The 21,681-nt window shown below is 55.5% G+C and overlaps 1 pseudogene; it reads left to right on the top strand.

Annotated features, from left to right (window-relative positions):
• The first annotated feature begins 1,768 nt into the window (after positions 1–1,768).
• Positions 1,769–21,185, top strand: LOC136492112 (E3 ubiquitin-protein ligase SINAT3-like; annotated as a pseudogene).
• Positions 21,186–21,681: the final 496 nt, after the last annotated feature.

Here is a 21,681-nt window from a genome sequence, read left to right as displayed (position 1 = left end):
GGGACAACTAATTTTTTGGGCAATAAATCCAGGGAGGGGTATCAATACAGTTTTTGGCTAGTGTCCCGAGAGGCCGAGACCATACTTCACACAAAACTGTACATATCTTTCCAAGTTCATCTCCTGTTAGCTTATTCGAGCAAAGGAAACACAGGATGTCTGTGCCCTATATGCATAAGCTGCAATTATCAGGATGTGAAATTTGCATCTCCTGTTCATTTGCCAATGGTTTGTGGTTCAGTGCTTTTGTACCTAGAAGTTTTAGGGCCTGTTTGGAACAGATGAATGAAAAACATAGAAACAAGATAAAACAAAGGAATATGAAAAGAATGGAGGTGTAAAGCGAATACAGGAATTTTGTAGAAATGTGTGTTTGAACATAGGAATGCTAATATCATAGAATCTATTGGTTTGTGGTAAACTCAATTGTTTAGACTAAACATGGGCTAAATACTCTTTTACAAAGCTGATATATATGAGTCAGTAAAATTTACGTGTCTTGGATGAGCCCGTATGGATGGATGCGCATGCAGGTACGAACTAGTAAACTTTACTTCAACAGTAGTGACTAATGATTGTTCATTACTCGAGCTTCAGAAAAGAAAAAACATAGAACACACCTTGAATTAGCACGTGAGTGTGCGCGCCAGAGTCACAGGAAAAATTCCCATGAGCTCAGAGCTCATTTTTCCATTCCTCCAAAAAAACGCAGATTTTATCACCTTTCCTTTGGAACGGTTTCTATCCCTTCCTTTGTTCCAAACGCAAGCCTATAGGAACTTGGTTCCTTTGTTCTTCCTGTGTTTTTTCTGTGATCCAAGCATGGTCTTATTTTATCTTAATTAATGTAGTGAAGTGCATAATGTATCTTCATCACCAAATCTCCTTACAACTAAAAAAACAAAGTGTTGACATTTTTTGGTGCGACATTTGTTTTGGTTCGTCCGTCTACCCACACCTGCGTTCCCACACCCATCGCTCCCTCGGTCTGCCTTCCCCCCGCCGCCAGCGCCATTATAGCCGGGCACCCCCGCCTTCAGTCCTCTCTCCCGGGACAAAGCGTCGGATCCCCGCACCGCCCCAGGACTCACGGCTGCTAAATTGTCCTGGGATTTTTGCCCCCTGAGTCCTAACTCCTAACCTTCAGAAGTTTGGTGCCCTACAACCTTGTTTTGATTTGATTTGTGGTTGTCACTTGTCACCTCTATGCAAGTTGCAACCTTTTGTTACCGTGTTCTATTTCTAGCTCCAATTTCCTTTGTTGAGCAGATTGTCAATGAATTGATTGTCTGGGTGGAGGATGCATAATTGATGGTGGCCCAATCAACCTCTCTTCTATAGTTATGTGAATTCCACAGTAGCACAAGTAGAGCAATTCTGGCATCGGGGTTGGCAGTGCCACTAACTCATATTGCACTTTGCACAACATGGAGCGCACTGAAGCAAAGTTTTGTGATGCATATGAAATATTAGCGAAGTAAACAGAATATGCTAATAAGAATATGTTGGCTGTGAGTGGAGACATGATTGAAGAAGATAAGTTATACAGTTTATGGTCGTATGCTTTCAAGGGAATTTTATTGTGAATATGTCACCTTCCTTGTTAACGTATACAACGCTTGGTTCCAATATTGACACTCTAAGAGACTATGTAAAGTGAAAAAAGAGAGAGATTATTTAATGTTTAAAGCTTTCTGTTTTCAGATGTTGTTCTCATATACTTATTGCATCTGGCATTCGGGTATTGATCTCACACACTTGATTGCATTTGCAGTGCCAAAACGGGCATACGTTGTGTTCCACATGCAAGGCTAGAGTGCACAACCATTGTCCTACGTGTAGACAAGAGCTTGGAGATATCAGGTGTTTGGCACTGAAGAAAGTAGCGGAGTCGCTTGAGCTTCCCTGCAAGTACTACTCTTTGGGGTGCCCAGAAATCTTCCCATACTACAGCAAGATAAAACACGAAGCGCAATGCAGCTTAAGACCATACAATTGCCCCTATGCTAGTTCTGAATGTGCCGTAGCTGGTGACATCCCTTATCTTGTTTCCCATTTGAGGGATGGTCACAAAGTTGATATACATAGCGGCTACACATTCAACCATAGATATGTCAAATCGAACCCACGAGAAGTTGAAAACGCCACTTGAATGCTAACAGTAGGTACCTATAGTAGGCTTGTTCTCTCATGGTAAATAAATATTCTCATCATAGGATTAACAAAGAATAAAATAATAAACTGTGAATTTGATTTGGTAAATATTCTGAGCAGGTGTTTCACTGCTTCGGGCAGTACTTCTGCCTGCACTTTGAGGCGTTCCAGCTTGGGATGGCACCTGTATACATGGCCTTCCTCCATTTCATGGGGGACGAGAACGAGGCGAATAACTACAGCTACAGCCTCGAGGTCGGCGCCAACGGGAGGAAGATGGACTAGAAGGGCACCCCTAGGAGCGTCCGCGACAGCCACCGGAAGGTGCAGGACAGCCACGATGTCCTCATCATCTAGAGGAACATGGCGCTATTCTTCTCCGATGGTGTCGGGGACCTAATACCAGGGTACCCAATGAGGTGGGACTAATGGCCATTGAATGTTGACGCTTTCAGTCAGATAAAGAGTACTACTACGCTTCTTGCCTGAATGACGAAAGACTGGTTCCACCTCGCTCGACGGCTAAGGGCTAGCTCCGCCTTGCCCGACCTCCGAGAGCAGGTTCCGCCTCGCTCGACCCCCGAGGGACGGCTCCTCCTCGCCCGACGTCCAAAGGCGGGCTCCGCCTCTGAAAGCTCTAGTTTGGTTTTGGTGAATTGATGAAACCCTAAGTGCTAACCTAGTTTATCAAGTGATCATGACATAGGTAGCACACTTCAAGTAGAGAAGCTAATGAAGATCATAGCATGACAATGGTGATGGCATGGCGATGATCAAGGGCTTAAACTTGAAATGAAGAAAGAGAAAAACAAAAAGCTCAAGGCAAAGGTATAAACCATAGGAGCTATTTTGTTTTGGTGATCAAGACACTTAGAGAGTGTGATCACATTTAGGTTTGATAGCCGTACTGTCGGTGTTTCGGACCGGGGGGGGTCCTCAACCGACTAGTGAATTTGTTCTACGTGCTCCCGATCTCGGATGATGATGTAAAGAGACACAAGATTTATACTGGTTCGGGCAATCGGTGCCCTATGTCCAGTCTGAGAGATCGAACTTGTATTCCTTGCACCGAAGTGCTCGTAGTAGGGGGTTACAAGCTAAGGGAGAGAAGGAACCAGTCCCAGGTCTCAGCAGGGTGTCGTGTGGGCCGTCTGAGACGTTGCTCTCAAGCGGCTAGAATATGTGCACGTGTGTTACCCTGTCTCCCCTTCTAAGTGGCCCAAGTCCTCTCCTTTTATAGTTGAAGGGAGGACAAGGACCGTACATGTATTACTATGCAGCATCGTGCCAATAGGGGTGGCACGTTCGAGCCCTGTGGCCTGTTCCTGTGGCGGCATGGTCGTAGGAGTGGTCCGTCCTTGGAGTACTGGGGCGGCGTGGTTGTCCCATCAGATCCTGTGCGTCGCGGGAGCCCCGGGAATGCCTCGGAGTGGACGCGGCGGCGAGCGTGCAAGCCACTGTGGACGGACTGTGCGTGAGACCGGGACTTAGTTGGTGCCGAGGCTTGCACTGCGGGGGGGAGGTCTCGGTAGGCACGAACCCCAAGATCGCCGAGGCCCTGGTGTACAGTGCCGAGGCCTTGAGCGGGCGACTGATCGTGGGTATAGCATTAGGACACAGTGGCCGGTAATCCCCATTGTACCCTGTCCTAGCCGGTATGGCACGGATCGTGGACACAGTGGCCGGTAATCCCCACCGTGCCCTGTCCCAACCGGTATGGCGCTGATGCGACCTCAGGTCGCGTCGGCCATTCTGTGGCGTTGAGCCACCGTCCGGCTGAGATTGCGGGAGTAGTTGAAGTATTAATGAGACGTGACGTGCTGTCGGGAGGTTGACCGAGGTGGGGGGCGACGGGCTGCGGACGAGCCGGCCTCGAACGACACAGAGAATGAGGCCTCGCGCGAGACGGAGATCAGGCTCCTTACCGAGGCCTCACGCGAGAGGCCTCGCACGATATGGAGAATGCACCTCCTGTCGAGGCCTTCTGTGGAGGGCCTCGGGCGAGGCGGAGGCAGCATTTCCTGCCGAGGCCTTCCCTGGGGAGCTTCGCACAAAGCGGAGTTTGTGTGAGGATGTTGAGACCTCCTGCTCAAGGCTCGAGGCGAGGAGGTGGAGGACCCAGTGGGCTCGGTCGAGATGGATGAGGGACCCACGACTTACCTTCTAGTTTTTTATTTTATTTTTTAGATGGGACTTTAGCGACCCTTTCGATGTTTGCTTGGGGTACCCCGTTCTAAGGTACCCGATAGTAGCCCCCGGGCCTCGGGGGGAGTGCGTGCACTCCCCCTGAGGGTTTGCCGAGGCTTGTTTTATACCTGCCCTGTAGGAATTGGGGTTTGTTTTTTAGGGTTCCGGTGGGTGCGCGCGAGCGCACCCACCGGGTGTAGCCCCCGAGCCCCTGGAGGAGTGGAGTTACTCCTCCAGGGGCTTTCTTCATTTTTGCATCTGAACGAGTAGTTCTTGTTGCATTTGCCGAGCCCCCAAGCACAAGTTCGGGTTGCGGGGGTCTCGGCGAGGCTGCAGGAAAAAGCCCTCTAGCCTCCGCACAGAGCGAGAGGTTTGTCAGGGGTCCCCTGATTTTGGGTATGATCCTCACGCTTCCTTTCGCTCGAAAGGAGGGGTGGAATGTGGCAGGCTACCCTCGATGGGCACGAGCGTGGACACTTCCGGTGAGCTGTTAGTGGGTAGTCCGAGTGGAGGCCCGAGCCCCGTTCGCTGGGGGACAGCTAGTGGTCCAGAGACGCACTCCAAGAGTACCAGGGGGTTTCTCTAGTGGGTGCCGAGGCCGTTCACGGGCCTCGGTGGCTTGGTGCCTCCCTATGGTGGGATCCCATTCAGATACTTCCCCGCCAGTCTCGGACACGACTTAGGACGCTCCAAGCGACCGTTCGCTCAGGCCTAGGCCATTCATAGGCTCGCCCCGATGTCATCCCTGACTCTGTTGCCCTAGGGCGGCTGTCGAAACCTTTTGGAGGCCCAGCCTTCGAACCCCCTAGACCATAACGGGCTCGATGCCCTTTATCGTGTTTGTAGCGAAACCTCTAGCGCGGTTTTGGACTGTTTGTCTTTGTCTTGGGTGTTCTGGCCCTTTCATCTGATCTTCACATGTCCTTTTCGTTCGGACGGAGGGTTAGTTTGCCGAGCCCATTCTGGTCTCGGCAAGGTTGCAGGAAGAGCCCCTAGCCTCTGCGTGAGAGGGCCATTGGGAGTTCTCTTCACTTTTTATACGCCCCTCGCGCGTGAGGGTTTGTTTGTCGAGGCCCTTTTGGGCACGAGCCCGGGTCATGGGGTCTCGGCATATTTGCAGGAGGAGCCCCCTAGCCTCTGCATAGGGCGAGAAGGCCATCGGGGGTTCCCCTGACTTTTTATGTGACCCTCGCACTTCCTTTTCGCTCGGAAGGAGGGGTGGAATGTGCCTCGCTACCCTCGATGGGTATTAGCGGTGGCACTTCCGGTGAGCTGTTATCGGGTAGTCCGAGTGGAGGCTTGAACCCCGTTCGTTAGGGGACGGCTAGCGGTCCAGAGACGCACTCCAAGAGTACCAGAGGACTTCTCTAGTGGGTGCCGAGGCCATTTGTTGGGCCTCGGTGGCTCGGTGCCTCCCTACGGTGGGATCCTATTCGGATACTTTCCTACCGGTCTCGGACACGACTTTGGGCGTCCCAAGCGTTTCGCTCACTTAGGCCTCGGCCCTGTATAGGCTCGCCTACAGTCGCCCCTGACTCTGTTATCCTGGGGCAGCTATCGAAACCCTTTGGGGTCCAGCCTTCGAACCCCTAGATCGTAATAGGCTCAGCGCCCGGTTCCTTCCTATGAAAGGAACAGGCCGCGGGGAATATCTTCCCTATTGGCTCGGCAACGGGTGGCGCGCCTTTTGAGGTGGTTTCATGGGGAGGCGAAATGACGCCTGCTGCCGTAGTGGCCGAGTGTGACGTGATGGACGGGATGTAACTGTCCTCGCATTTAATGCGGGAGACGTGGGCGTGTGGGCCGCCGAAATCGGCTCGTGGTTAACTGCGCCGGATGGGGAAAACCTCCCCGATTTCATCGCCCGTTCGTTTCGCCTCCCCCCTACATAAATACCCGAGGAATCTCACCCCTCCTCGTCTTACCTTGCCCGTATTAGCACCGCCTCTATCGAGCCATCGCCAGAGCAGCGGGCGCCGGGGAGAAGAGGAGAGAAGAGCGAGCCTAGGGAGAAAACGAGAAAAAAGCGAGAGCGTAGGAGGGAGAGAGAAAAAACTCACCGCCGCACCCGATTCCTCCATCGTACCCATGGTCGGCAACGTCGTCGTTGTCGAGGCAGACCCTTGGGATCCGTCGGACGTTACCGAGGAGATGCTCCAGTCGCTTGTCGATGGTAGACTCCTCCGCCCGGTGATAGACCCTAGTAGGCCAGAGTGGATTGCTCCGTACGGCGAGCTGGAGCTGAGGCCCCGCAATGGCTACGTCGTGAGCTTCGTCTCCTTCCACGAGTGTGGCCTCGGTGTCCCAGTGGACCAGTTCATGCGGGCGCTCCCGCACTACTATGGCATGGAGCTCCACAATTTTAATCCCAACTCCATCGCTCAGGCGGCTATCTTCGTTGCCATCTGCGAGGGGTATTTGGGGATCGCTCCCCATTGGGAGTTATGGCTCCACCTGTTCCGGGCGGGGCATACTACCAAGCCGACGGGCACGTCGAGTAAGAGGAAGGCATCGAGGGCCAGAGGCTACACTCTCCAAGTGCGTCAGGACCACCTGCACCTCTACATCCCAGCCCAACTCGCGTCCTCCAACCGCCGGTGGTACACGAGTTGGTTTTACCTCCGCAACGACGACGGAGGACTTCCCCCTTATACCGGGCGGATTGTGGGGAGTTGCCTAGAGAAATGGAAGTGGGGTGTCCCGAAGGTCGACTAGCCCAAGCTGGAGCCGCTCCTGGAGGGGCTGGCGAGGCTGTGGGGCCATGGCCTCACCGTCGCTGTGGTCGTGGCCACCTTCCACCATCGGAGGGTGCTGCCGCTGATGGCTCGGCGGTGGCGGCTGTTCGAGATGAGGCCGGGTGAGCCCATTGAAGGCACCCAGATGTCTTCCTTCGCCCTCTCTGACGAGGAAATTCTCCGTCGGGTGGGGGAGATGGTAGATGCGAAGTTGAGGGGCAGCAACCTGACCCCCTTCGTGATGCGACCGTCACGGGGGTTCCTTTCACTGCTAAGTCGAGTGCCGCTGTAGCCTCTGAGCCTCCTCAATCTCCCCTTATCCCTTGTTTCCTTATGCGTGTTTGTCGTTCCTTCAGGGGATGAGGGACGTGCGCTCCTCCCCGCCGCCCGTTCCCGAGGACGCGGGGCGGCGGGCGGTCAACCGCGCTCACGCCGACGTGCAGAAGAAGCGAAAGGATGCTAAGGCGGCGAAGTGCACGAAGCACATCCTTGCATGCGAGGCATTGGATAAGCGCCGCTGTCAGCAACGGAAGGATGGTCTCCCGCTGGAGGAATCCCCGTCGACGTCGTTGTCGACGGAGGCCTCGGATGGGAACGACAAGGGTGAGGGAGGGCGAGGTCCCCTAGACCACCTTCCTGACGTCGTGGAGGTGGCACCCAGGGTGTCGGTAAGCCGCCCGGCACCCCCGGGAAGGGGAGGAGAAGCGGACCCGGGGCCGGCGGTTGCCCGCTCTGGGGCCGAGGCCGACACGCCCGAGGTGCGGGTGTTAGGTAAACGCATCGTCAGCTCGATACGCTCAGCGGCCGTGGTGGAGCAAGTGGCGGTGGAGGCGACGCCCCCACCCCCGTAGAGGACCGAAGGGGCGCTGGGGTCTGCTGAGGACCGACCGGCGCCGATGGATACGGATGCGACACCACTGCCGCCGCCTCTGCCATTGCAGATGAGGTTTGCTGTGGCGAAGCGGGGGCCGCCCCGTTCTAAGTAAGTGTATTTTTGGCAGGGTCGTAGTGTCTTTCGTTTGCTTTTTTGGTCTCGCGCTGACCCTATAGGTTAATTTTCTTTAGTCAGAAGCGACCTGCGGACGACCTCCCCTTGGCACCCCTCAAGGCACTTAAGGCGAGCCCCAGCTCTTCCGCCCACTGGGTGGCGGAGGCACAAGCTGCTATCCAACGCGGCGCGGCGTCGGCGAGGGTCGACCCAAAGGGACCAGCCGCCCAAGAAGGGGTTGCCGAGGCGGCCCCTACAAAGTCAGATGGGGCTGTCATGCCCTTTGTTGCCGAGGCTCCCAGGGCCTCTGAGGGTGGGGTGATGGAGGCCACGGCGCCCTCAACCGCCGAGACCATAGTGGCCACGGTTGGCGTCTCTACGTCTACCGAGGCCACGATGGCGGAGGTTGGGGCCCCCGAGACCGCCGAGGCCGTGATTGCAGAGGCCGGAGCTTCCAAGGTCACCAAGGCCATCGTGATGGCGGTGAGGCCGTCTGTGCATGAGGCAAGGATGCAGGCGGCGGAGGCCTCGGTCGTGCCCTTGGTTCAGGGCCCGCCGTTGTTGCGGGAGGGCGCCTGGGAGACGGAGGTCTATCCGATTTCCTCCGATGATACTTCCCGGGCACGAGAGGTGGTCGATGTCGAGGAGACCGATGCCGTGGAGCGGCCGACGCCGCTCTTGGATGAGGGAAGCTCGGCCCTCATGCGGGTGCAACCCGAGCCCCGCGGGTGGGATCACCCGAGGGTACTGTGGCAGAGCTGGGATGACCCTGAGGGGGAGCCTTTGTTCGCCCTCGAGGACGCGGTCGAGGGCGGGTGCTGGAGCACCTTCGAGCAGTACCGCGAGCTGGCGGAGCGGTCGCTACGGACGGCGCTGTCCGTGGTGGCCGATGAACTGCCCGGAGTCGCCCAAGTTCGTGTTTTCCTTTCTCTCGTGATGTTGTTCTTTTCTCGGTTTTTGTCGCAATCGACGACCTTTGTTCTGCCTCCTCAGGAGCTCGAGACCCGGTCCCTCGGGAAGTCGGTCTTCCTCCGGCGGGAGAGGGGAATCTAGGACCAGCTTCAGCGGCAGAGGGGCCTTCTTGCCGATGCTAACGAGCTTCTGTCAGCATGAAGCGTGGAGGTGGAGGACCTCCGCCTTCGCTGTGCCGACGCAAAGGTCGAGGCGGCCACAGCCCAGACGCAGCTCGCCCCCTTGGTGGCGCAGATCAAGGAGCTGGAGGAGGAGCTTACCCACGCCGTCAGTGATCGGGATGCCTTCAGATCTCAGGCTGAAGAAGCGATGGCCTTGGGCAAGGCCCTCACCGGGTAGCTGGGGGCAGAGGAGAGTGCGCACCGGCTGACCAAAGGCACTCTAAACGAGGCCCTTGCTTCGGTTGAGGCCTCGCAAATCGAGGCTATGGTTTTGAGGGGGACGATCGAGGGTGAGTTCTAGTCCCCTTGTTTCGTTTCCTTCTCCTTATGTTCGCTCCCTAACTTCTTTGTATGACGCAGAGCTGGGGAGTGAAGCTTCCAGGGCGGCCGAGGCCTCTCGGGTCGAGGCCCAGCGGTTGAAGGAGAAAGCCGAGGCCTATCAGGTCGAGACCCGATGCTAGGAGCAGAAGGCCAAGGGTGAGTTCCGTGGGCTTCTGTCCCTAACTTGAGTTGTTTTTTCTCTGGCTCGACCTCATTCCATTTTCCGCAGTGCAGAGTCAGAGGCAGAGTTCGCTTAGGCCACCGAGGCTTCCAGCGCGGTGCAGACAGTGCTCGACGCCGAGATCAAGGAGCATGAGGCACTAAAACGTGCCGCTCTTTCCGCTTGTGAGGCCTTGGAGGTCGAGGGGGTTCAGTCAGGCAGCTCCCTTGGGAGTCGCTTGATTGCGCTGAGCAGCCAGATGCGTAAGCGACTCCGAGGGGCGCTGCACACGGGTGTCAAGCGGGCGATGGCCGTCATCTCCTCTCACTACCTTGGCGTCGACCTCCTGGCCATCAGTGATGGCTATGTTCTGCCTGATGATGACAAGGAGGCCAACGCGGCGGTCGCGAAGTTGATGGAGGCGGTGGAAGGCCCTGGCACGGCGCTGGCGACGCTCTTCGAAGAGGAGGTGGTTCCTCCCCTACCATCTGCCGGTGCTGAAGGCCCCGAGCCTTAATCTGGGCCCTAGGGGCTATGTAAAGATAGAACAAGGGTTATTTTTGTATTATAACGTTTGTAGCCGTTGAGGCCCCTGTGTCTGAAGTATTTGTGTTTCTTAGTTGTTTTTCTCATGCTTCCGAGCCTTTGTCCTCTGTTGCTTCTGATCGGATTTCATTTGCAAAACACCCCTTTGGGGCCTAAGTTGTCCCTTGAGCGAGAGGTAGTGAGGGAGTGCCATAGCCCGGGGGCATAGGCCGTCTCGTGACTCTGCCTGCCTCTTGCTTAGGAAACAGACCTTGGTCCGAGGAGTCTTTACAAATGATTTGTCAGAGCCTGCTAGAGTCTTGGTGTAGGAATTTTTGCGAAAAACAACTAAAGAATAGTGTGTGGGACCTAGGGGGAGTCCCCCATCTGGCCCCTGAGGGAGGCTTGGTTCTACCGAGGCAGAGCCGAGTCTCCCTTGTCGTGTTTATTGTACTGCCGAGACCTACGATGGGCTCGGGGGGTTTCTCGAAAAATAAGACCAACTAAAGAATGCTTTTTAATTGTATTTTGGGAAACGACATATACAATGCTTGGAAATTTAGGGATAAAAGCGACGTAGTTGTTCTATGTTCCAAGCGTTGGTGAAGATTTCGCCCTTCTCGTTGGCCAGCTTGTAGGTCCTGGGCTTCAGTACTTGGGCGATGATGTACGGTCCTTCCCATGGTGGGGTTAGCTTGTGGCGACCCTTGTTGCTTTGTGCTAGCCTCAACACCAGGTCGCCTACCTTCAAGTCTCGGCCTCGGACGTGTCAGGCCTGATAGCGCCGCAGGCTCTGCTGGTATTTGGCCGAGTGTAGTAGCGTGACGTCTCAGGCTTCCTCCAGTTGATCAAGGGCGTCCTCTCGGGTGGTGCGGTTACTTTGTTCGTTATAGGCTTGCAGCCTCGGCGAACCATATTCTAGGTCGGTGGGGAGGATGGCCTCGGCCCCATAGACTAGGAAGAAAGGCGTGAATCTTGTGGCTCGGCTTGGAGTGTTCCTCAGGCTCCAGATGACCGACAGGAGTTCGGCGAGCCATTTCTTGCCAAACTTTTTCAACCGGTTGTGAATCCTTGGCTTGAGGCCTTGTAGGATCATGCCGTTGGCATGCTCCACTTGGCCGTTGGTCCTTGGGTGTTCTACGGCCGACCAGGCCACTCGAATGTGGTGGTCGTCGCAAAATGTTAGGAACTTTTTGTCGGTGAACTGCGTCCCGTTGTTGGTGATGATCGTGTTGGGGACCCCAAACCTGTGGATAATGTCAGTGAAGAACAGCACCGCCTGCTTAGATTTCATTCGATTGATCGGACGAGCCTCGATCCATTTGGAGAACTTGTCGATTGATACCAGTAGATGGGTGTAGCCCTCGGGGGCCTTTTGTAGAGGCCCGACCATGTCAAGCCCCCACACGGCGAACGGCCATGTGATGGGGATGGTTTGCAGGGCCAGGGCCGGGAGATGTGTCTGCCGAGCGTAATACTGGCATCCTTCGTAGGAGCGTACTAGCTTGGTAGCGTCGGCGATCGCCGTCGGCCAGTAGAACCCTTGGCGGAAAGCGTTCCCTACGAGCGTCCAAGGCGCCACATGGTGTTCGCAGGCGCCTGCGTGTAAGTCCCAAAGCAGGGCTTGGCCTGCCTCGGCACTGATACAACGTTGGAGGACACCTGAGGGACTTCGCCTGTACAATTCGCCATTGTAGAGGGCGTAGGTCTTGGCTCAGCGCGCGAGCCGTCGCGCTTCAGTTCTGTCGTTAGGAAGCTCCCCCGATCAAGCCAATCGAGGAATGGGACTCGCCAATCCATGTCCTGATCAGTCTGCGGAGGCTCGGCGTTGACTTTCATGACCTCGGGCTCGGTCGAGGGGGTTTCGGCAGCAGAGGGGGCGTCGGGCTTTGCCATGGGTTCCACAGGTGGGCCCTCCTCTGTTGTCAAGATGCAGCCGATGGAAGGTTTGTGGAGGTCTCTAGCGAAGACGTTTGAGGGGACCGGGGCTCATGCCGAGGCCATCTTTGCCAGCTCATCGGCGGCCTCGTTGTACTTTCGCGTGATGTGATTTAGTTCGAGACCGTCGAACTTGTCTTCTAGGCGTCATACCATCTTGCAGTAAGCCTCCATTTTGGGGTCGAGGCAGTTTGACTCCTTCATCACTTGATCTATGACGAGCCACGAGTCACCTCGAACGTCGAGGCGCCGTGCCCCCAGCTCAATGGCGACTTGCAAGCCATTGATGAGGGCCTCGTATTCAGCCATGTTGTTGGAGGCGATGAAGTGGAGCTGCACCATGTAGCGCATGTGTACTCCGAGGGGTGAAATGAAGAGCAGGCCCACGCCTACCCCGGTCTTCATCAAGGATCCGTCGAAGTATAGGGTCCAGCACTCCGTCTGAATTTGAGCAGGTGGCAGTTGGGTATCTGTCTATTTAGCCACGAAATCGGCCAAGACATGAGACTTGATTGCTTTTTGAGGCGCAAAGGTCAAGGTTTCCCCCATAAGCTTGATAGCCCACTTGGCTATCCTACCCGAGGCCTCCCGGTTATGAACTATCTCACCCAGGGGGAAGGATGATACCACAGTCACTAGGTGCGACTCGAAGTAGTGGCGTAGTTTGCGCCGGGCCAGGACCACGGCGTAGACCAACTTCTAGATGTGGGGGTAGTGTGCTTTGGTCTCAGAGAGCACCTCGCTAATCAAAATAAACAGGTCGTTGGGTGGGCAGAGTATGCCCTTCTTCCTGCCTCTCTACCACTACGGCAGCGCTGACCACTTGGGTTGTTGCGGCGACGTAGAGTAAGAGGGCCTCATCCATGGCCGGGGGTATCAGGATGGGAGGATTGGTGAGCAGCCTCTTGAGTCTATCGAGGGCTTCCTCGACCTCGGGGGTCCAAGAAAAACGCTCGGACTTTCTCAAGAGTCGGTACAGAGGCAACCCTTTTTCGCCGAGGCGCGAGATGAAGCGGCTCAGGGCCGCAAGGCATCCCATGACCCTCTACACTCCCTTGAGGTCTCTGATTGGTCCCATGCTGGTTATGGCTGAGACCTTCTCTAGGTTGGCTTCAATGCCGCATTCCGAGACTATGAATCCCAAGAGCATGCCTCGGGGGACCCCGAACACACACTTCTCGGGATTGAGCTTGATGCCCTTCTCTCTAAGGCATTTGAAGGTTACCCTTAAGTCGTTGACAAGACCCTCAGCTTTTCTGGTCTTGACCATGATGTCATCTACGTAGGCCTCGATGGTCCGCCCAATGTTGTTGCCAAAGACCTGGGTCATGCATCGTTGGTACGTGGCACCTGTGTTTCTGAGGCCGAAGGGCATTGTCACGTAGCGGTACATGCTGAATGGTGTGATGAAAGAAGTCGCGAGCTGGTCAGACTCTTTCATCTTGATCTGATGGTAACCATAATACGCATCGAGGAAAGACAAGGTCTCGCACCCTACGGTGGAATCAACGATTTGATCGATTCGAGGTAATGGGAAGGGGACCTTTGGACAGGCTTTGTTCAAACCGGTGTAGTCTATGCACATCCTCCATTTCCCATTTTTCTTCTTGACCAACACAGGGTTAGCCAACCACTCTGGGTGGGACACTTCCTTGATGAATCCGGCCACCAAGAGTTTCTGTATCTCCTCACCAATGGCCCTACGCTTTTCCTCGTCGAAGCGGCGCAGGCGTTGCCTCGCCGGTCTAGATCTAGCCCGGATGTCTAGGGCGTGCTCAGTGACCTCCCTTGGTATGCCCAGCATGTCCGAGGGACTCCATGCGAATATGTCGGCGTTCGCACGGAGAAAGTCGAAGAGCATGGCTTCCTATTTGATGTCGAGGGTGGCGCTGACCCTCAGCGCTCGGTCGTCGGGGCAGGTGGGGTCGACTGGGATGAGTTTAATGGTTTCAGCGGGCTCGAACGCCCCCGTGCGACGCTTGGAGTCAGGCACCTCGCCACTAAGTTGGTCAAGGTGGGCGATGAGGGTCTCGGCCTCTGCAAGAGCCTCAGCGTACTCGATGCATTCGACGTCGCAGTCGTATGCATGTTTATACATGGACTCAATCGTGATGACACCGCTAGGGCCTGGCATCTTGAGCTTGAGGTAGGTATAGTTGGGCACTGCCATGAACTTGGCGTAGCACAGCCACCCTAGAATGGCGTGGTAGGCTCCCCCAAACCCAACTACCTCGAAGGTGAGGACTTCCTTGCGGTAGTTGGAGGGGGTGCCGAAGCAGACAGGAAGGTCGATGCGCCCGAGGGGTCGCGTGCGCTTCCCTAGCACGATGCCGTGGAAGGGTGCGACGTCACCTCGGAGCCTCGACCGGTCGATCTCCAAGAGCTCCAGGGTGTTGGCATAGAGGATGTTGAGGCCGCTGCCTCCGTCCATCAACACCTTGGAGAGTCAGGTGTTGCCGATGATCGGGTCGACGACCAATGGGTACTGCCCGGGATTCAGAATATGGTCAGGGTGGTCATCTCGATCGAAGGTGATCGCCTCTCGAGACCAGTCGAGGTACTGGGGGGTGGCCACCTTGACCGAGAAGACCTCTCGGCGTTCCCTCTTGTGCTGTCGCGCCATAAGGCATGCCGAGGGCCCGCCGAAGATCATGAAGGCATTGCGTACCTCAGGGAACCCGTCGTCCTTGCCTTCGTCCTGGTCGCCGGCGCCCTTCTGCTTGGCGTCGTCGTCGGGGAGCCCGAGCCTGGCGTAGTAACGCCACATCATGGAGCAATCCTCGAGGGCGTGCTTGACCGGGCTTTGGTGGTAAGGGCAGGGTTTCTTGAGCATGTCGTCGAAGGGCCTAGGGCCTTTGAAGCCTCGGGGGTTCTAGCGTTCCATGGCTGTGACCAGGTCAGCCTCTAGGACCTCCTACTTCCCCAAGCACCCCTTTTTCTTTCTCTTAGGGAGGTGGGAGGCTGAGGCCTCGGGGGCCTCATCCCTCCGCTTACCCGTGGTGTCTGTGTCGGGAAAGATGGCTCCGACAGCCTCTTCACCCGAGGCGAAGCTGGTGGCGATGTCGAGAAGCGCGGCAACAGAGCGCAGCATGTTCCAACCTAACTCTCGGACCAAGTCCCGACAAGTGGTGCCGGAGAGGAAAGCTTGGATGATCTCCAAATCGCCGACGCTGGGCAACTCGGTGCACTGTTTGGAGAAGCACCGGATGAAGTCTCGAAGAGACTCGTCCGGCTTCTGGCGACAACTCTTAAGATCCCAGGAGTTCCCAGGGTGCACGTATGTGCCCTGGAAGTTCCCGACGAAGATCCTAACCAAGTCACGCCAGTCGTGGATTTGCGAGGGAGGAAGGTGCTCGAGCCAGGCTCATGCCGAGTCCGATAGGAGCAAGGGGAGATTGTGGATGATGAGCAGGTCATCGTCTGCACCACCTAGCTGGCAGGCCAGGCGGTAATCGGCAAGCTAGAGCTCCAGGTTGGTCTCACCGCTGTACTTCACGAGATTGGCCGGCTGCTAGAATCGGGCGGGGAAAGGAGCAGCGCGGATGGCCCTACTGAAGACCCGAGGGCCTAGTAGTTTAGGGGAAGGACTGCGGTCCTCCCCGCTGTTGTAGCGACCGCCTCGGTGTGGATGGTAGCCCCGAGCAGGCCCCTCGTTGTCGTGGCGTCGTCGCCTGCTGACCACCTCATGGTCTCCCTGCACCTCGCGTCGATTAATGATGCGGTCTAGAAGCATGGGGACCCTATGGGCTATTGGTGCTCGGTCAGGCTCGGGACGAGCCGGGGCTTCCCTGTCCTGCCGAGGTGGTGCCGTGGGAAGGTTCGAGGCGCCCCCGTGCCGTCGGGAGGCGGAACTCTCGGCCTGCTGAACCACAGCGGTCTCTAGGAGATCGCAGAGCTCGCCGCGGACCCGCCACCCCTCCGTGGTAGAAGGCTCAGGCATTGCGCGGACCAGCATTGCCGTAGCCGTGATGTTCTGGCTGGCGCGATTGAAGACTGGGGGTTGCTCACTCCCTTCGTCGTCATGGATGCGGTGATGCACATCGTGGGCCCTCCGTCGGGCTCCCCCACCTTCGCCGCGGCCTCGATGTTCTTGTTCGAGAGAGTCTCGAAGCTGCTGCAGAAGGAGTTGGTCTTGTTTGACCTTGGCCTGGAGCTCATGGAGCTGCTCTAGGTCTGGGTGCTGAGGTCATGCAAGAGCGACGTCCTCATTTCGTGCGGCCGGTAGGACATTGTGTGGGGGCGTGGCGGTGCCCGCCCCTAGACGAAGCGGAGAGCGGCTACCTAGCCCCTCATCCTCTTCGCCGGCCCTCGGCATCCCGAGCCCGACGTGAAAACACTCGCAAGTGGGGTCGTAAGTGCCTTTGTTGTCAGAGTCGGAGTAGCCGAGGCAGTAGTCGCTTGCGGCCAAGAACTAGCACAAAGCCCCAGGTTCGTGGAGTCCGGAGAAATCCACTCCGAGCCATGCCTTGTCCTCATCTGAGGGGTCAACGTGGGTGCTCAGGTCGAGAGCAAAGCGCTAGCAACATTCCGAGGGATCCTCGTGAGCGGCAGTGTAAGCATAGGCGTAAGAGGTGGCGGCATTTCTCAACCCAAAGGGGTATGGGGATGGTGCCATCGCCAGATTCTGCTTCGCCGAGGTCGGTTCTTCAGGGAGTGGTGGAGCAGAGCTTGATGACTGGGCATCACCGCGTGTCACCGACGATTTTCCTTTGTCCAAGCTTAGGCTAGACAGGTCCCTAGCCAGGGACTCTGTGCCAACAGCTGGTCGTAGGATATCGGCAGGGAGTGGCGCGCCGCCCCAGGCTCGCGTAGCGCCGGGGTGGCCTTGCTCACGTCGTGCCTAGCGAGCGTGGCAAGAGCGGCCGCCCGGGCGCCGCCTGCGCATGTGCTGTTGGTGCGTAACTTCATCGTCGGACGGTGGGGCTCGAGGTGCGAGGCGTACCATGTCGTACTCATGCCCTAGAGACATGAACTTTAGGCTCCCGAACCAAACTACGGTGCCGAGATGTAATGGTCGTACGGGGTCTGCCATCTGGAACCTGCTGGGATGACAAAACTGACAAGCAGACGCCCCCTACCTGGCGCGCCAACTGTCGGTGTTTCGGACCGGGGGGTCCTCAACCGACTAGTGAATTTGTTCTGCGTGCTCCCGATCCCGGATGGTGATGCAAAGACACAAGATTTATACTGGTTCGGGCAATCGGTGCCCTACGTCCAGTCTGAGAGATCAAACTTGTATTCCTTGCACCGAAGTGCTCATAGTAGGGGTTATAAGCTAAGGGAGAGAAGGAACCAGTCCCAGGTCTCAGCAGGGTGTCGTGTGGGCCATCTGAGACGTTGCTCTCAAGCGGCTGGAATATGTGCGCGTGTGTTACCCCATCTCCCCCTTCTAAGTGGCCCAAGTCCTCTCCTTTTATAGTTGAAGGGAGGACAAGGACCGTACATGTATTACTATACGGCGTCGTGCCAATAGGGGTGGCACGTCCGAGCCCTGTGGCCTGTTCCTATGGCGGTGTGGTCGTAGGAGTGGTCCATCCTTGGAGTACTGGGGCGGCGTGGTTGTCCCATCAGATCCTGTGCATCACGGGAGCCCCAGGAATGCCTCGGAGTGGACGTGGTGGCGAGCGTGCAAGCCACTATGGATGGACTGTGCATGAGACCGAGACTTAGTTGGTGCCGAGGCTTGCACTGTGGGGGGGAGGTCTCGGTAGGCACAAACCCCAAGATCGCCAAGGCCCTGGTGTACAGTGCCGAGGCCTTGAGCGGGCGGCTGATCGTGGGTACAGTGTTAGGACACAATGGCCGGTAATCCCCATCGTACCCTGTCCCAGCCGGTATGGCGCGGATCGTGGACATAGTGTTAGGACACAATGGCCGGTAATCCCCGCCGTGCCCTGTCCCGGCCAGTATGGCGCTGATGCGACCTCGGGTCGCGTCGGCCATTCTGTGGCGTTGAGCCATCGTCCGGCTGAGATTGCGGGAGTAGTTGAAGTATTAATGAGACATGACGTGCTGTCGGGAGGTTGACCGAGGCGGGGGGCGACGGGCTGTGGATGAGCCGGCCTCGAACGACACGGAGAATGAGGCCTCGCGCGAGACGGAGATCAGGCTCCTTACCGAGGCCTCGCGCGAGAGGCCTCGCGCGATACGGAGAATGCACCTCCTGCCGAGGCCTTCTGTGGAGGGCCTCGGGCGAGGCGGAGGTGGCGTTTCCTGCCGAGGCCTTCCCTGGGGAGCTTCGCACGAAGCGGAGTTTGTGTGAGGATGTTGAGACCTCCTGCTCGAGGCTCGAGGCGAGGAGGTGGAGGACCCAGTGGGCTCGGTCGTGGCGGATGAGGGACCCACGACTTACCTTCTAGTTTTTTATTTGATTTTTTAGATGGGACTTTAGCGACCCTTTCGATGTTTGCTTGGGGTACCCTGTTCTGAGGTACCCGACACGTACTATTAAGAGGGGTGAAACTCGTATCGGAATACAGTTATCAAAGTGCCACTAGATGCTCTAACTCATTGCATATGCATTTAGGATCTAGTGGAGTGCTAACACCCTTGATATTATTTGTGAAAATATGCTATCACATGTGCATTCGGTGCTTTCGGGAAAATGAAATGCCTATTTTCTATTGCACTGGATGTAAATTCTTGGTGGTTGGCACATTAGAGCAAGGGTGGAGAAGATAGAAGTGAGAACAGAGCTGATGCCAGCGTCGGTCCAGTGACCGGACGCTAGATCTAGAAGCACCGACGCTGACTGCCTGCGTCCGGTCACGTTGACTGTCGGGACAGTGGCTAGGGTTTACCACCGGACACTGGCTGTGTCCGGTCAAGGTGGACCGGACACGTTCGGTCGAGGAAAACCAGGTTTCGACCCTTACTGTACTCGACCGGACGCTAAGGTTCCAGTGTCCGGTCAGTTTTAATCGGAGCGTCTGGTCAGCGTCATAGCCGTTGAAATCTGACGAACAGATTTGAAGCTGGTGACACGTGGAGTCCATCGAGCGACCGGACGCTGAAGGCCAGCGTCCGATCAGTATGACCAGAGCGTCCGGTCAGAGCGCGTTTTGCCCAATGAAGCGGTATAACGGCTCTATTTGATTGGGGCTCTATTTATAGCCCCATGGCTGGCTCAAGGGAGCTCTCTTGCACATTTTCATTGACATAGCAACCTTGTGAGCTTAGCCAAAGTACTCCCACTCATCTACATCATTGATTCATCATCATAGTGAGATTGGGAGTGATCCAAGTGCATTGCTTGAGTGATTGCATCTAGAGGCACTTAGTGATCGTGTTTTGCTGTGGATTTCGCTTATTACTCTTGATGGTTGCCGCCACCTAGACGGCTTGGAGCAGCGAGGATCATCAAGCGGAGGTGGTGATTGTCTTCGGCTCCGATCATGGTGATTGTGAGGAGTTCTTGACCTTTCCCCGGCGGAGCGCCAAAAGGTACTCTAGTGGATTGCTCATGGCTTGTATGATCCTCATCTTGTGTTGGTTGTGCAGCACCCTATTGAGGGTTTGGCGTATGAAGCCAATTAGCGCATGAACCTCCAAGTGAGTGAATCGCCACAACGAGGACTAGCTTGCCGGCAAGCAAGTAAACCTCGGTAAAAATCATTGTGTTCATCATTGATTCCGAGGTGATTGGTCATCATTGTTATTCATCTTTGTGATTGATTGGTTCATTCATCTACACGGCGGTATAACCCTCTTGATCACTCTCTTTACTTTACCGCAAACTAGTTGACAAGCTCTTTAGTGTAGCTAGTTGTGAGAGCTTGCATGCTTGGTTGGTGTGGCTCTTTAGTTAGCCTTTGAGAGCACACTAACATAGGGTAGTGTCATTGCTCTTGTGTGAATTGACACTATCTAAACTAGAATTGTGGTAGGTGGCTTGCATTTTGAGTAGGCTAGCGCAACACTCGCTTTGCCTCATAATTGTCTAACCATTTGGTTAAGTGTTGTTGTAGAAATTTTTATTAGGCTATTCACCCCCCCCCCTCTAGCCATTAGGACCTTTCAGCCTCGCTCGACCCCCGAGGGCTAGACTCTGCCTCGCCCGACGGCTAAGGGCTGGCTCCGCCTCGCCCGACGATCGCACCCTACTCCTTCACGAGGACGAGCACAGGATACGATAGGACATTCTAGTCAACCATGATATCGAGGGCCATGCCCTGTGCGCCTGCGGGAAGGTACCGTCAGGATACGATGGGACGGGCGCTTTAGGTCCTTTCCGACGTAGTAGTGCCCGAATAGTGTTGTAGGCGCCGACTTTTGTCCACATACATACGACAGCCATTACGGTCCAAGATAGAAATCACATCATCTATAGTGACGGACATATGGTCACTTCCCCTGTTACTCCCCAAGGGGTCACGGCGTGGCTCTCCGGCACACCGCACCGTCCGCCGGCGTAGGATGGGACGCACCCACTTGCTAAATAAAGGCCAGGGCGTGGCCTACGAAGATCAGTGAACACGCCACCTCTGACACGGTCTGTCGTGTTAAGCAGGGCAAGCACAGGGAAAAAGGAAGACCCAGCTCCCTCAAATGACCTTCGACACCTTTGGTATTTTCCTCTTTCTCTGATCTGTAACCCCTGCTCCCCCCTTGGTCTATAAAAGGGAGGGCAGGGCTCCCCACCAAAGGGACCGACTCTGGATGGATAAGTTCAACACACACGATACTTCATACACGGCTGAGCAGCGACCAAGCTCTCGGCGACCTTTTCGATCATTCCATCAGAGACTTGGGACTCGTCCCTCTCTCGACCGTTTGTACCCCCTACTACGAACCATTTTTGGTACTAATAACACGAGCAGCAGCAAACTGGACATAGGGACATTCAGTCCGAACCAGTATAAATCTTATGTCCTTTAGTGCACCATCTGGGCCTAACGCGCAACAATCATAAATTTACTAGCCGGTGTTTGTTCGAAACACCGACAAGTGGTGACTGGAAGGAGCTGAAGCTCAGGATCACTGGCCAGATCTAGAAAGAGCAGCAGACCCTAGACGGTGCCTGTATTCCCAATCTGTGTAGCTAAGTGATTGCAATCTTCAAAGGAAATGGTGCTGGTTTTGGTTGGATATGGTGCATACAATCCTGCTGCCATACCTCGCTGTTTTTCTGATCGTGATCGGGGCAAATCTCTCATGTTGTGTCTTGGCTAAAAAGGATATTAGGAGGATAGGAAAGCCATCAAGACTGCATTCTTCATAGGAAAGTGTTTGTAAGGTGACTCATTGTGAACCAAGTTCTACCACCAAAACTCCATAAGAGGGTTCAAACCAACTTCACCAACGTCTCATCCATGGAATGGTAAGCAATTAATTTTCATTTAATTATCGGTAATCATGTCATGTTTAATTTGGTTTGACAACATCTAATCTAGGTAAGTATATTTCCTCTGCAATGTTGTTCTAGGGACCTTTGTTCCTTATGCACATCTAATACAGAAAGCTAGGGCTCATGAAGTCATGAGCGCCACGCCTGCACCAAGCAATGGCCTCCAAGCAGCCCTCATATACCACGTGAACAAT

This window comes from Miscanthus floridulus, chromosome 11 (genome assembly GCF_019320115.1).
Source record: "Miscanthus floridulus cultivar M001 chromosome 11, ASM1932011v1, whole genome shotgun sequence".
NCBI classification, from domain to species: Eukaryota; Viridiplantae; Streptophyta; class Magnoliopsida; order Poales; family Poaceae; genus Miscanthus; species Miscanthus floridulus.
This window is presented reverse-complemented; position numbering and strand designations above follow the sequence as displayed.